This window comes from Stylophora pistillata, chromosome 5 (genome assembly GCF_964205215.1).
Source record: "Stylophora pistillata chromosome 5, jaStyPist1.2, whole genome shotgun sequence".
Taxonomy (NCBI): Eukaryota; Metazoa; Cnidaria; class Anthozoa; order Scleractinia; family Pocilloporidae; genus Stylophora; species Stylophora pistillata.
This window is the reverse complement of record NC_142523.1, coordinates 16,049,321-16,058,549: the sequence shown is the minus strand read 5'-3', so window position 1 is coordinate 16,058,549 and position 9,229 is coordinate 16,049,321. Positions and strand designations below refer to the sequence as shown.

General features: G+C 38.2%; 1 pseudogene across 1 annotated transcript; it reads right to left on the bottom strand.

Annotated features, from left to right (window-relative positions):
- Positions 1-4,233: 4,233 nt before the first annotated feature.
- LOC148730530 (uncharacterized) lies at positions 4,234-8,135 on the bottom strand (annotated as a pseudogene). The gene is made up of 3 exons (XR_016001778.1): positions 7,846-8,135; positions 5,455-5,859; positions 4,234-5,235 (listed from the first exon to the last, which is right to left on the bottom strand). The product of XR_016001778.1 is annotated as an uncharacterized LOC148730530 (transcript).
- Between the last annotated feature and the right edge of the window lie 1,094 nt (positions 8,136-9,229).

The following is a 9,229-nucleotide window of genomic DNA, read 5'->3' as shown; positions in this document are numbered from 1 at the left end:
GGGTTGTTAGCCCCCAAAGTTCCACCAGTACTCCGGCGCCTATTTAGTGCTTTGCACTCAGCTTGTTTATTCAGGCTATAATGGTGGAACAGAAAATTAACTCTGAAAACTCTGTTCCACCATTTATGTTTATAGTGCTACGCAGTACATTATTTATTCAGGCTATAGTTTCCCCCTGGCGTCCCAATAAGTTGGCTTGCTGAGTATTTAATTAAACTGGAGCACTGATTGAGAAGAAATGTGATACCATTTAGTTAGTTTGACCCCTTTATCAAATGTCACAGATGACAGTGTTGTAATCAGCAACGAGCGGCTGGAGGTTATGTTCTAAAGAAATCTGATGCTGTGTCAGTGAGGGATATTACATGATAAGCAGGTTTATTGTTGACTTTTCTCGGGCTACAGAATTTATCTCTTGGTAAACTGTAACATCAAGGGAGTTTTAATGAATTGAGTTAAGTCATTATTCTGGCATAATTTATCTGACCTTTACTAACTAGTGCTCTTTTTCGGAGGGGACAAGTTGTTATTTACTCGTAAAGGCTTCTTTGGAATCGAGAGTACTTTTCTCTTCGTGAAATATATGATGCATTTCTCAGTGCTACGAAAGTAATAGTTTTTATCAGAGTAATAACTACAGATCTGGCTGATACAGTAACAAGTTACATGTATTCTATGGTCTATTTTCTAAAGTGACCCTCCACCTCTATTTCAAAATCAAGATTTCGAAAATTTAATAGCACATTGTATGTTAATTGGTTATATCAACTAAGTTGAAATTGTAAATTAGCCACCGTAACGACGAAGGGCTAACGCTCGAAACGTCAGCTTTTTTATTCGTTACGGTGGCCAATTTACAATTTCAACTTAGTTGATATAACCAATTATCTTATTATCCCCACCAACGCAGCACCACAGTTTCTTTAGGAACTTTCAGCCTTTATTCATTGTCAGTGTGAAGTCTGACGATTTCTTTGAGGTAAGTTCTTAGTAGTAAGAGGAAACGCCAATTATCTGTCACTCGATTTAGCCGGCCGGTCGAAAATTAGTGGCTGAAACACCATGCTTTATACCTGCAGAATGTTTCACCATGAAGAAGTTGAAGTAAAGGATAATTGTTTATTAAAAAGATTTCTTTGATAATAACATTAATGATAACAATAGTATTGACGATGACAATGATCATAATAATATAATTAACTATTATTCCACGAGCGCGCCTTGGATACAAGACAGATGATAGGCAGCGAGGCGCGTAGCGCCGAGTTGGCTACAATCATCTCATATCCAACAAGCGCGAGTGGAATAGTTGTTTTATTGAAAAAAAAAAAACACTCCTAAGATATTAGACAAATCTTCTCGACTTTATTTTGTAAGAAGAAACCGGATGTTACATTGTACAGATATTAAATTATCGTGTATTGGCTCATATACCATAATGGCTAAGCCAATAAAAAGTCTTGAATTGCATTATCCAATGATCCAGTTTTTAATATTAATTGCTATTATTAAAAACTGGATCATTGGATAATGCAATTCAAGACTTATTACATCAAGTCTTTTAAATGACGATGTGTTTGATTGAAGAGACAGCTAACATCCGTAATGAAGCACCAACTGACCAATGTTTCCTATGGATGCATCTAAATCATCTAGAAAACAAACGGGCAATGCCATCTTCCTAATGTGTTCAAACGTAGTCTGTGCTATGATGTTCATTTGTCTTTTCATGTATTTTTTTTGATGAATTCTAAATTAATAGTATAAAACATCGCGTGTTAGATCCACAACGTCGCGGTGTAAATATATTTCATCTTCAAAATCTGTTCATGTGATTTAATAATGTGTTTAATTGAGAAAACAGGCCGGGTGATGGCACACTCAGGTTAGTTTGACTTGTTATTCACAATTAAGAATGTTGTAGTTTGCAATGTGCGGTGGGATAAAAGTGGTCAAGTCCTTATGTCACTTAGGTGTTGAGGCAAGCAGCAGACCTGAAGCGTCCGATATCATATTTATTTGTACTTTGGTCGATTTCGATACTCATGTATTCTGGATCAATTCTGAAATTGGACAAAACTTTTTAAACACCTACTGTTTGATAAACTATTATCATGAGGCGGTGTGGTAGAATTTCATCTTCAAAACCTGTTAATGATACAAATTGCATATTTGTGTTGCGTAGTTCAAATTAAAGATGCTTTTTTTATGGTTCTTGTTGATCCGTTCTCAACTATGATATTTCTACAATTGTCATTAACTTATGTGTTTTATCTAGATAGGGCATTAAGCTGCTTTATTGTATGACTGTGTCTCACAAGGACTGGGAACTACCTAACTCACGAATTTGATTGGCTGAAATCAATATTGAAAGCGGTCTAGATTTTCCCATCTAGACCGGCATCTAAACCGGTCTAGAAAAAAAAAAAGGTAAAAAACCTGCATTTAAGACACGGCCATATAATAAACATCTTATTAACCGAGCTAGGTCGGTCTGTATGGGAGTATCTTGACCTCGGTCGCTGGTACAGGCATCACTGCGTTCGGTCTGTGGTGGCGACCTCGGTCAAGATTCTCCCATACAGACCTCCCGCTCGGTTAATAAGAACTAATTATTACATCGCTCAGAGCGTCCGTGGGCCACATGAAGCGAATCCTGTGTTCTGATTGGCTATCCGATCAGGAAGGAATGGGCCATCTTGCCCGCTCGGGATTGTCTGCATTGATCCCGCGCATGAGAAAAAAAAAAAAAAAAACACAAAAAAGAATAGAATTAGAACTACTTTTGTATTTCTTGGAGAATTTTGGCGATAGAAACGCAAAAAGCCGCGAAAGATAGTCACAACAACAAAAAAAAGAAGCAACTCTCGTGCGTTTGTTGTGCTACAAACACAGTTGGCTCTCTTTCTCGGCTCTCGAAGTAAACAATAAAGCGAAATCTTTTTGCTATATAATAAATCCTTTTTTAACCAAGCTTGTTCGGTCAAGATGGCTGGGTATTGGCCGGGTTCTTTTTTTCGCATTTTTACGGACCTCGACTTTGTCTCCGTTCGTAGATGCGACAAAAGAACTCGGCAAATTTCCAGCCATCTTAACCGAACAAGCTTGATTAATAACGCCTAGTTATCAGCGTAAGGCAAGAAACTTTGAACTGTTCATATTCTCTTACGTAAGGTTAGCATCAGTGATTGTTTTCTGATCGTGGACTTTATCACTGATTTAAGCCTCTGATGCGGTAGATTGTTTATCACACGGTCATATATGCCACTACCTCGCAAAAATCACAGGTGTGGTGTCAACCTTCAAAGTTAAGAGAGCACAACCAAGTGAGAATATAAGCGCCTAGCTTTCGATTGATAGTGATAAGTTGTATTTGGAGTTATCATGAAATCAAAAGTCAGGGGTTGAAGTTGAATTGCAGTAAGACTTTAGAGTTTGAATTAATCAGCGAGAGAAACCAGACGTTTGCAGCAGCTAGGTGTGATATATTAAAGAAAAATCTTTGATCTATGTGATCCAAGGCTCTTCTCGCCTTCCACTTGACGAGTTTGCTTAAGGTACTTTCCTACTAGCGTCCCAACATTGTTTTGAACTGCAGTCGATTATAGTGTTCACGTATTCAAGACAGATTCTAAAATAGCGCCTCCTAAAATCTTTCAGCTTCGCATTCGATTTCGCTCCCAAATTTCCTATAGATATGCTGTCCAGTTTAACGGAAATTGCTGCAGTTGAACTGCGGAGCTGTTCAAAAAATGTTTTACAACATATTATTTTGTCAAGCACTTTTGTCATTATTTTGCTGATATTAGGATTTGTGAAAAAAATCACGAGACTAAATACTTTGGAAATTTTAAGCGATATTTCGGGACCAAAACGTGGAGAGATCGGCTGTTTCCCCCCAAATTTTTGTTCTAAGGGGGAGGGGGCTACAGCCCCCATCGTCCCTCCATGCTCCAGCGCATAAATGGCGCCTTGGACTCAGATTTGGCTGATACAACAAGAAGTTACAGGTATTCCATGGTCAACTCGTCTTTCTAAACTTAGCATAGACCCCGCGCTTCTGTTCAAAATCTAGCCTCCAAGAGGCTGATAGCACACTTTATGTTAAGTTTGAGAAATTCTTTGAGGTAAGTTCCTATCAGTAAACGGAACCACCAATATATGTCACTTGATCTAGCCGGCTGGTCAATGAATAATGGCTGAAATATGACCAAGCTTTGTACCTGCAGGATGTTCGAGCACGATTAACTTTTATTTAAAAGAATTCTTTGATAATAACATTAATGACAATAATAGTACTGTTAATGACAATGATGATAATAATATAACTGCTATTGGTATTTACCGAGACACTGGATAGCGTTTAGGGCGCGCTTTGTTTGACCACTCAAGTTTCGATTATTTTTTGATATTCACCTCTTGGAAACGCACACGAAATTTGCGCCCGAAAATATCGTAAGCGTTGCAGGAATAAACGAGTTAAATTCATCTTTTTGTGCTATATTAAAATAACTTTTAAATTCTAGGGTGGATATTTACTCCACCCCTTCACAGCTCGTTAAACATCTACCACCTCCACTTTGGTGAAAACTTGTAAATTATAGACTACGAGTAGTCCCTCCATCTCGGCGAAGTCTAGCACGCGACTGAAAAGAGATCAGCAACCTTGTTAACTCTGTTAATAAAACGAAATTACCTTATATCTCATTCACGCGAAAAGTAGGGGACATGTTCAGAGAAAACATTTTAAACGACATAAAAGAATATATTTTTTACTTTGGGACTTCGATAATAGGAGAAAATCTTGAGAGCCAGGATGACGGAAAAAACAAAATGGAATAGTCTTCACCGTTTCTTGTATGAAAACGACAGGAGTAATTAGGACTGGGCTCTAGAGACTTCCTCGATCATTATTCGGGATACTGATTCCCATCCAGTGAGGGCATTACCCTGTGTATGACCACTGGGACACTTTCCTACCCATAACTCCACAGTAACCCTGCCTTGTGGGATGTTTTCACAGCATCCCTCAAATGATCTGTGGTAAAGCAGACTTGGATTCCTAGACGGCCAATTGTTGTACAGAGCAGCCTCAATTGCCATTGGTCCACTGCATTCATTTCCATTAAACTTGAAGAACCACCGGTTACATTGATCACTGCCATAGACTCTCATATTTCCCTGGAATGAGACTTTAATGGCTGTATCAGACTGCAGCTTGTTGAATGAGCAATCCTGGAACAAATGACAAGAAGACAGTATCAGTGCAAAAAACTTTTAAAATAATGGTACACATTAGGGAAAAATTCAATGACCTTGTACTTTTCCTGACTGCTATGAAGCAATGAATTGAATACAAATTAATTTTGTTAACTTCCATTTTAAAATTTTAAAAATGTTTATTTAATCCAACTCTCAAATTTTTTTTATGGTATTTTCTAGATATTTCTATACCTTGATCTTTCCACTATCTCTACTATCACGATTTTTTCACACACACTGTTTCCAGTTGGTCTGTGACACTGCACTATTCACACTTTCTCCTTTCTCTCCCTTAGGCCCCAGTCCTCCTTTCACACCCTTCATTCCTGGCGGTCCACCACTGCCACGTGACCCTTCATTGCCTTTATCTCCCTTTATTCCCATCATTCCAGGTGCACCATTTTTACCACGTGACCCCTGATTTCCTTTTTCTCCTCTTGTCCCTGTCATACCTCTCGGTCCCTTGACACCAGGCTCTCCCTTGGCTCCATCTTTTCCCTGTTGTCCTTGCAACCCCGGGGACCCAGGAATTCCCGGCATTCCTGGTATGCCATTGGATCCTGGAATCCCTGAAAATCCCCGAGCAAAGATGGATTTCTGGAAAGAAAAAAAAGGCAATTAGATCGACGTGAAAGATTGAGTGTTGAGTTACAAAAATACAAAGACTACGCTTTCATCCCTACAAACCTGTTTCGTGATTGCTCACTCATCAGGGGATTTTATAAAATAACATCATAGAATAAAAAAAAATACTTAATACTTAATACTGATCACTCTCACTTACACAATCATAAATTCTGGCAAAACAGTTTTTGCACTGAATGGAAAATTAACTGTGTGTTTGTAGAGGTCTAACTGTTGTTGGGTGCCTTAAACAAGGGGTCATCACACGTTTTCTAAGCAATTTCAGGTTTTTTTAATTTGTCATCACATTTTATTCAAGGTGTCCTAACACCTCCCCTGTGAGTAAACACATTGCCTTGTGTGAGGGAGGCTTTACCCCTACCTCCCCAGTCTAAGTGGTACTAATGCAATCACAACAAATGATTAAACGGATGTCCATGCGGCCGACTTTCAAAATTTTAAGGTCAGATTTTCCGTTCCTTTCCGACCTCGATGGACCTTCTGGAGCTCAAGATGAAAAGTGAATATGCTATCGAATACTCTGTTTGAAAATTAATGGATATCAAAGTCTTAGAAGCGATGGAATAAGTTTCCGAGTCAACGACATTCCGCTTCTTCGATGCGATGCGAATTATGGCTATAAAGTGAAACCCGAACTATACTACTTTAAGTAAGGTCCAGTGACAATTTGGCGTTTCCACAGCCCGGTAAATTAAATATCATGGTTACACTATGGTATGTCCGTAAAGTGCTGTTTGATTGAATGTGTAAAATATCATTTCTCATTTCATGTTGTTTTTCTATGGGAACCAATTATCCAATATATTTTCTTTTCAGTTTTGACCATAGGTAGCACGATTAACAATTGGACCCGTAAGTTATAGGGCTAAACATCCCTTTCATCGCGGCTGGTCTCTCTCGCGTGATCATTGCGGGAGACGAGTTTTTCCACCCGAACATGCACGACCATGGCTTATGCGCAGCTGGAGTGCGCAGTGGCAATAGCGAGAAAAATCCTCCATACACAGAACAATTATTCAGCTAATAGGTTGTATGGTAAACAGGGGTAATGAAAATTAAAGAAAGAGGCTTCACCGAAATATAATTACTTTATTTGCGTATATATAAAAAATGTAATTTAAAAAACTTTGAAACATTTATTGGTATCCGGTGTCACGATCCGACGCTTGTCAACGAGAGAAAGCGTAGGAAAAAAAGCCCAGAAAACGTTTAAATGAACATCAGGGCTGGTTTGGCACACAGACTGTAGTCAAATGACTGTCACGACGATCTTTTGTGTGTTGTTTCCTTCCATCGACGATCAATCTACGAAGATTGACCCCTGTTTAGTTTTCAATGGCAACGCAAGTCACTGTGATAAAAATGTAACTCTTTATGAAATCATATCTTTCAACAGATGTTCTAAAACTAATGATTGATAAAGGATTTGTCTTGCACTTGGCTTGGCAGACATGAGTGGTAAAAGTCTTTTTTCAGTTTTTAAATTTGTTAGTTTTTAAGAGCTCTAGAGTTGATTTGGTGGCAAATAGTGAGATTTTGGATCCCAAAGCCTTCGATTGCGACACCGCAGGCATTACTTTCTTGGAGCGGGTGGGGATATGGGACCATACTTCCCTATAAAATTTTTCAGTAAAAAAATAAATTAGTAGCTAAGACGTGCATTGCATTATTCTGAGCGAGACTTCCCACTGGCTGTTGGAAAATGTTCGAAGCGAGCACAAAGGGAACAAGGAGTTCCTTATAGGTAGAAGGAAAATGAATTTTATGGGTACTTAATTAAAGCAGTAGTTTGCCACGTCAACAAAACAGTTTTAGTCAAAAACATTAAATGCGTAAGAATAATAGTTTCAGCGCAGGAGCATAAGATTGAATTAATTGATTCACGCTCAGATCAATGCACGAGACTTGAGAGCTACGAGAATAAAGCACAAAGTTTACCTGACATGGCTCTTTGTCAGCGTCAGCCTGAGGATTCTGTTGTTGAGGACTGGTAGTTGTTCCCATTGAACTTACTCCTGGTTTGGACAAAAAATATAAAAAAGCAGCGAGCATTAGAAACTTCGCCATTCTCCGATGGTTACTTTGCGCGAATGCTTTGTGTTGGCTGTAAAATATCTTCTTATGTATGTGCCTATTTATATCCTGCAGAACTTCGTTGAATGTTAACTGTCTGTTACCTTGCTAAAATAGGAATCTTAATCAGGAAGCGACGGAGCTAAATGATAAGAAAGTCTGAAATCACTTGAAATCCCACACCGTCACGAGTAAACAGCTTAACTCTGATATCCTTTCAGCTTAGCACGTACTGATAAATCTTTCATATAAATTCAGGGAAAGTAACCAGAAGTAACTGGGCCACGTCATTTTCTTATTCTAATCAAACGTGACATATTGAGAAAGAACAGAAGTTTGATATGCATTGTGAAACATTTGTGAAACATACATCGTTGATATGCATTATAAATTAAATTCTTGTGGTTATTGTTGATCAGTTCTCGAATGTGATGTTTTTTTGATTATCTTCATTTAATTTGTTCTTTTTCCGAAAGACTTTAAGCCTTTTAATTTTATCAGCGAAGGGTGTACATCTGTGAGTGTTTTCTAATTAGGGAGGTTATCATTGATTTAAGCCTCTGGTGCTTTAGCTGTTTATCACACGGTCATATTTGCCGCTATCTCACAGAGAGCACAGGTGTGGTGTCACTGACTCCTAAGGTTGATAAAATAACCTTATCATATAAGGAGCAAAATTACTGAATTGTGATTGGTCAAGACGGAGGGCATTTTTTCTTAATTTTTGTAATTGCCCCGGGCAAAATTGCTTGAAAATGATTGGCTGAAAATCGCTTAGCAACGGCTGCCAAGGTAAAGAAATTTCTGTTTGTTTTGTAACAATGGCGTCCCGTTTTGTGCGAGATCAGTAAGAAAACACTTTGCCCCTTATATTATAAACAAGTAATCACATGGTTCCTCGTAAAAATAAGGATTAATATCACTTGTGATTTCGGAAGTTGCAGAAATTGCCCGAGTCGCGCAATTTTGCCGATACTCATAAAGAATGGAGAAACAAATTTACTTTTGTATATCAATCAACGAGAGACAACAATTTAAGACAGTTTTCATTTTGATTATTGCATAGACTTATAGTAACCAAAAAAGAACTGCACAAATTTCGATTAACTGATGATTCAACTTGTACCTTTTGCCCTTTCTCCGAGACAAAATCTTTTTATTATGAAGCGTTAAGGTGGTTTAACCGCGTAAACGAGACCGAAATTGAACTTTCTAACGAGCAAATTACCTTTAATGAAATACCCGACTT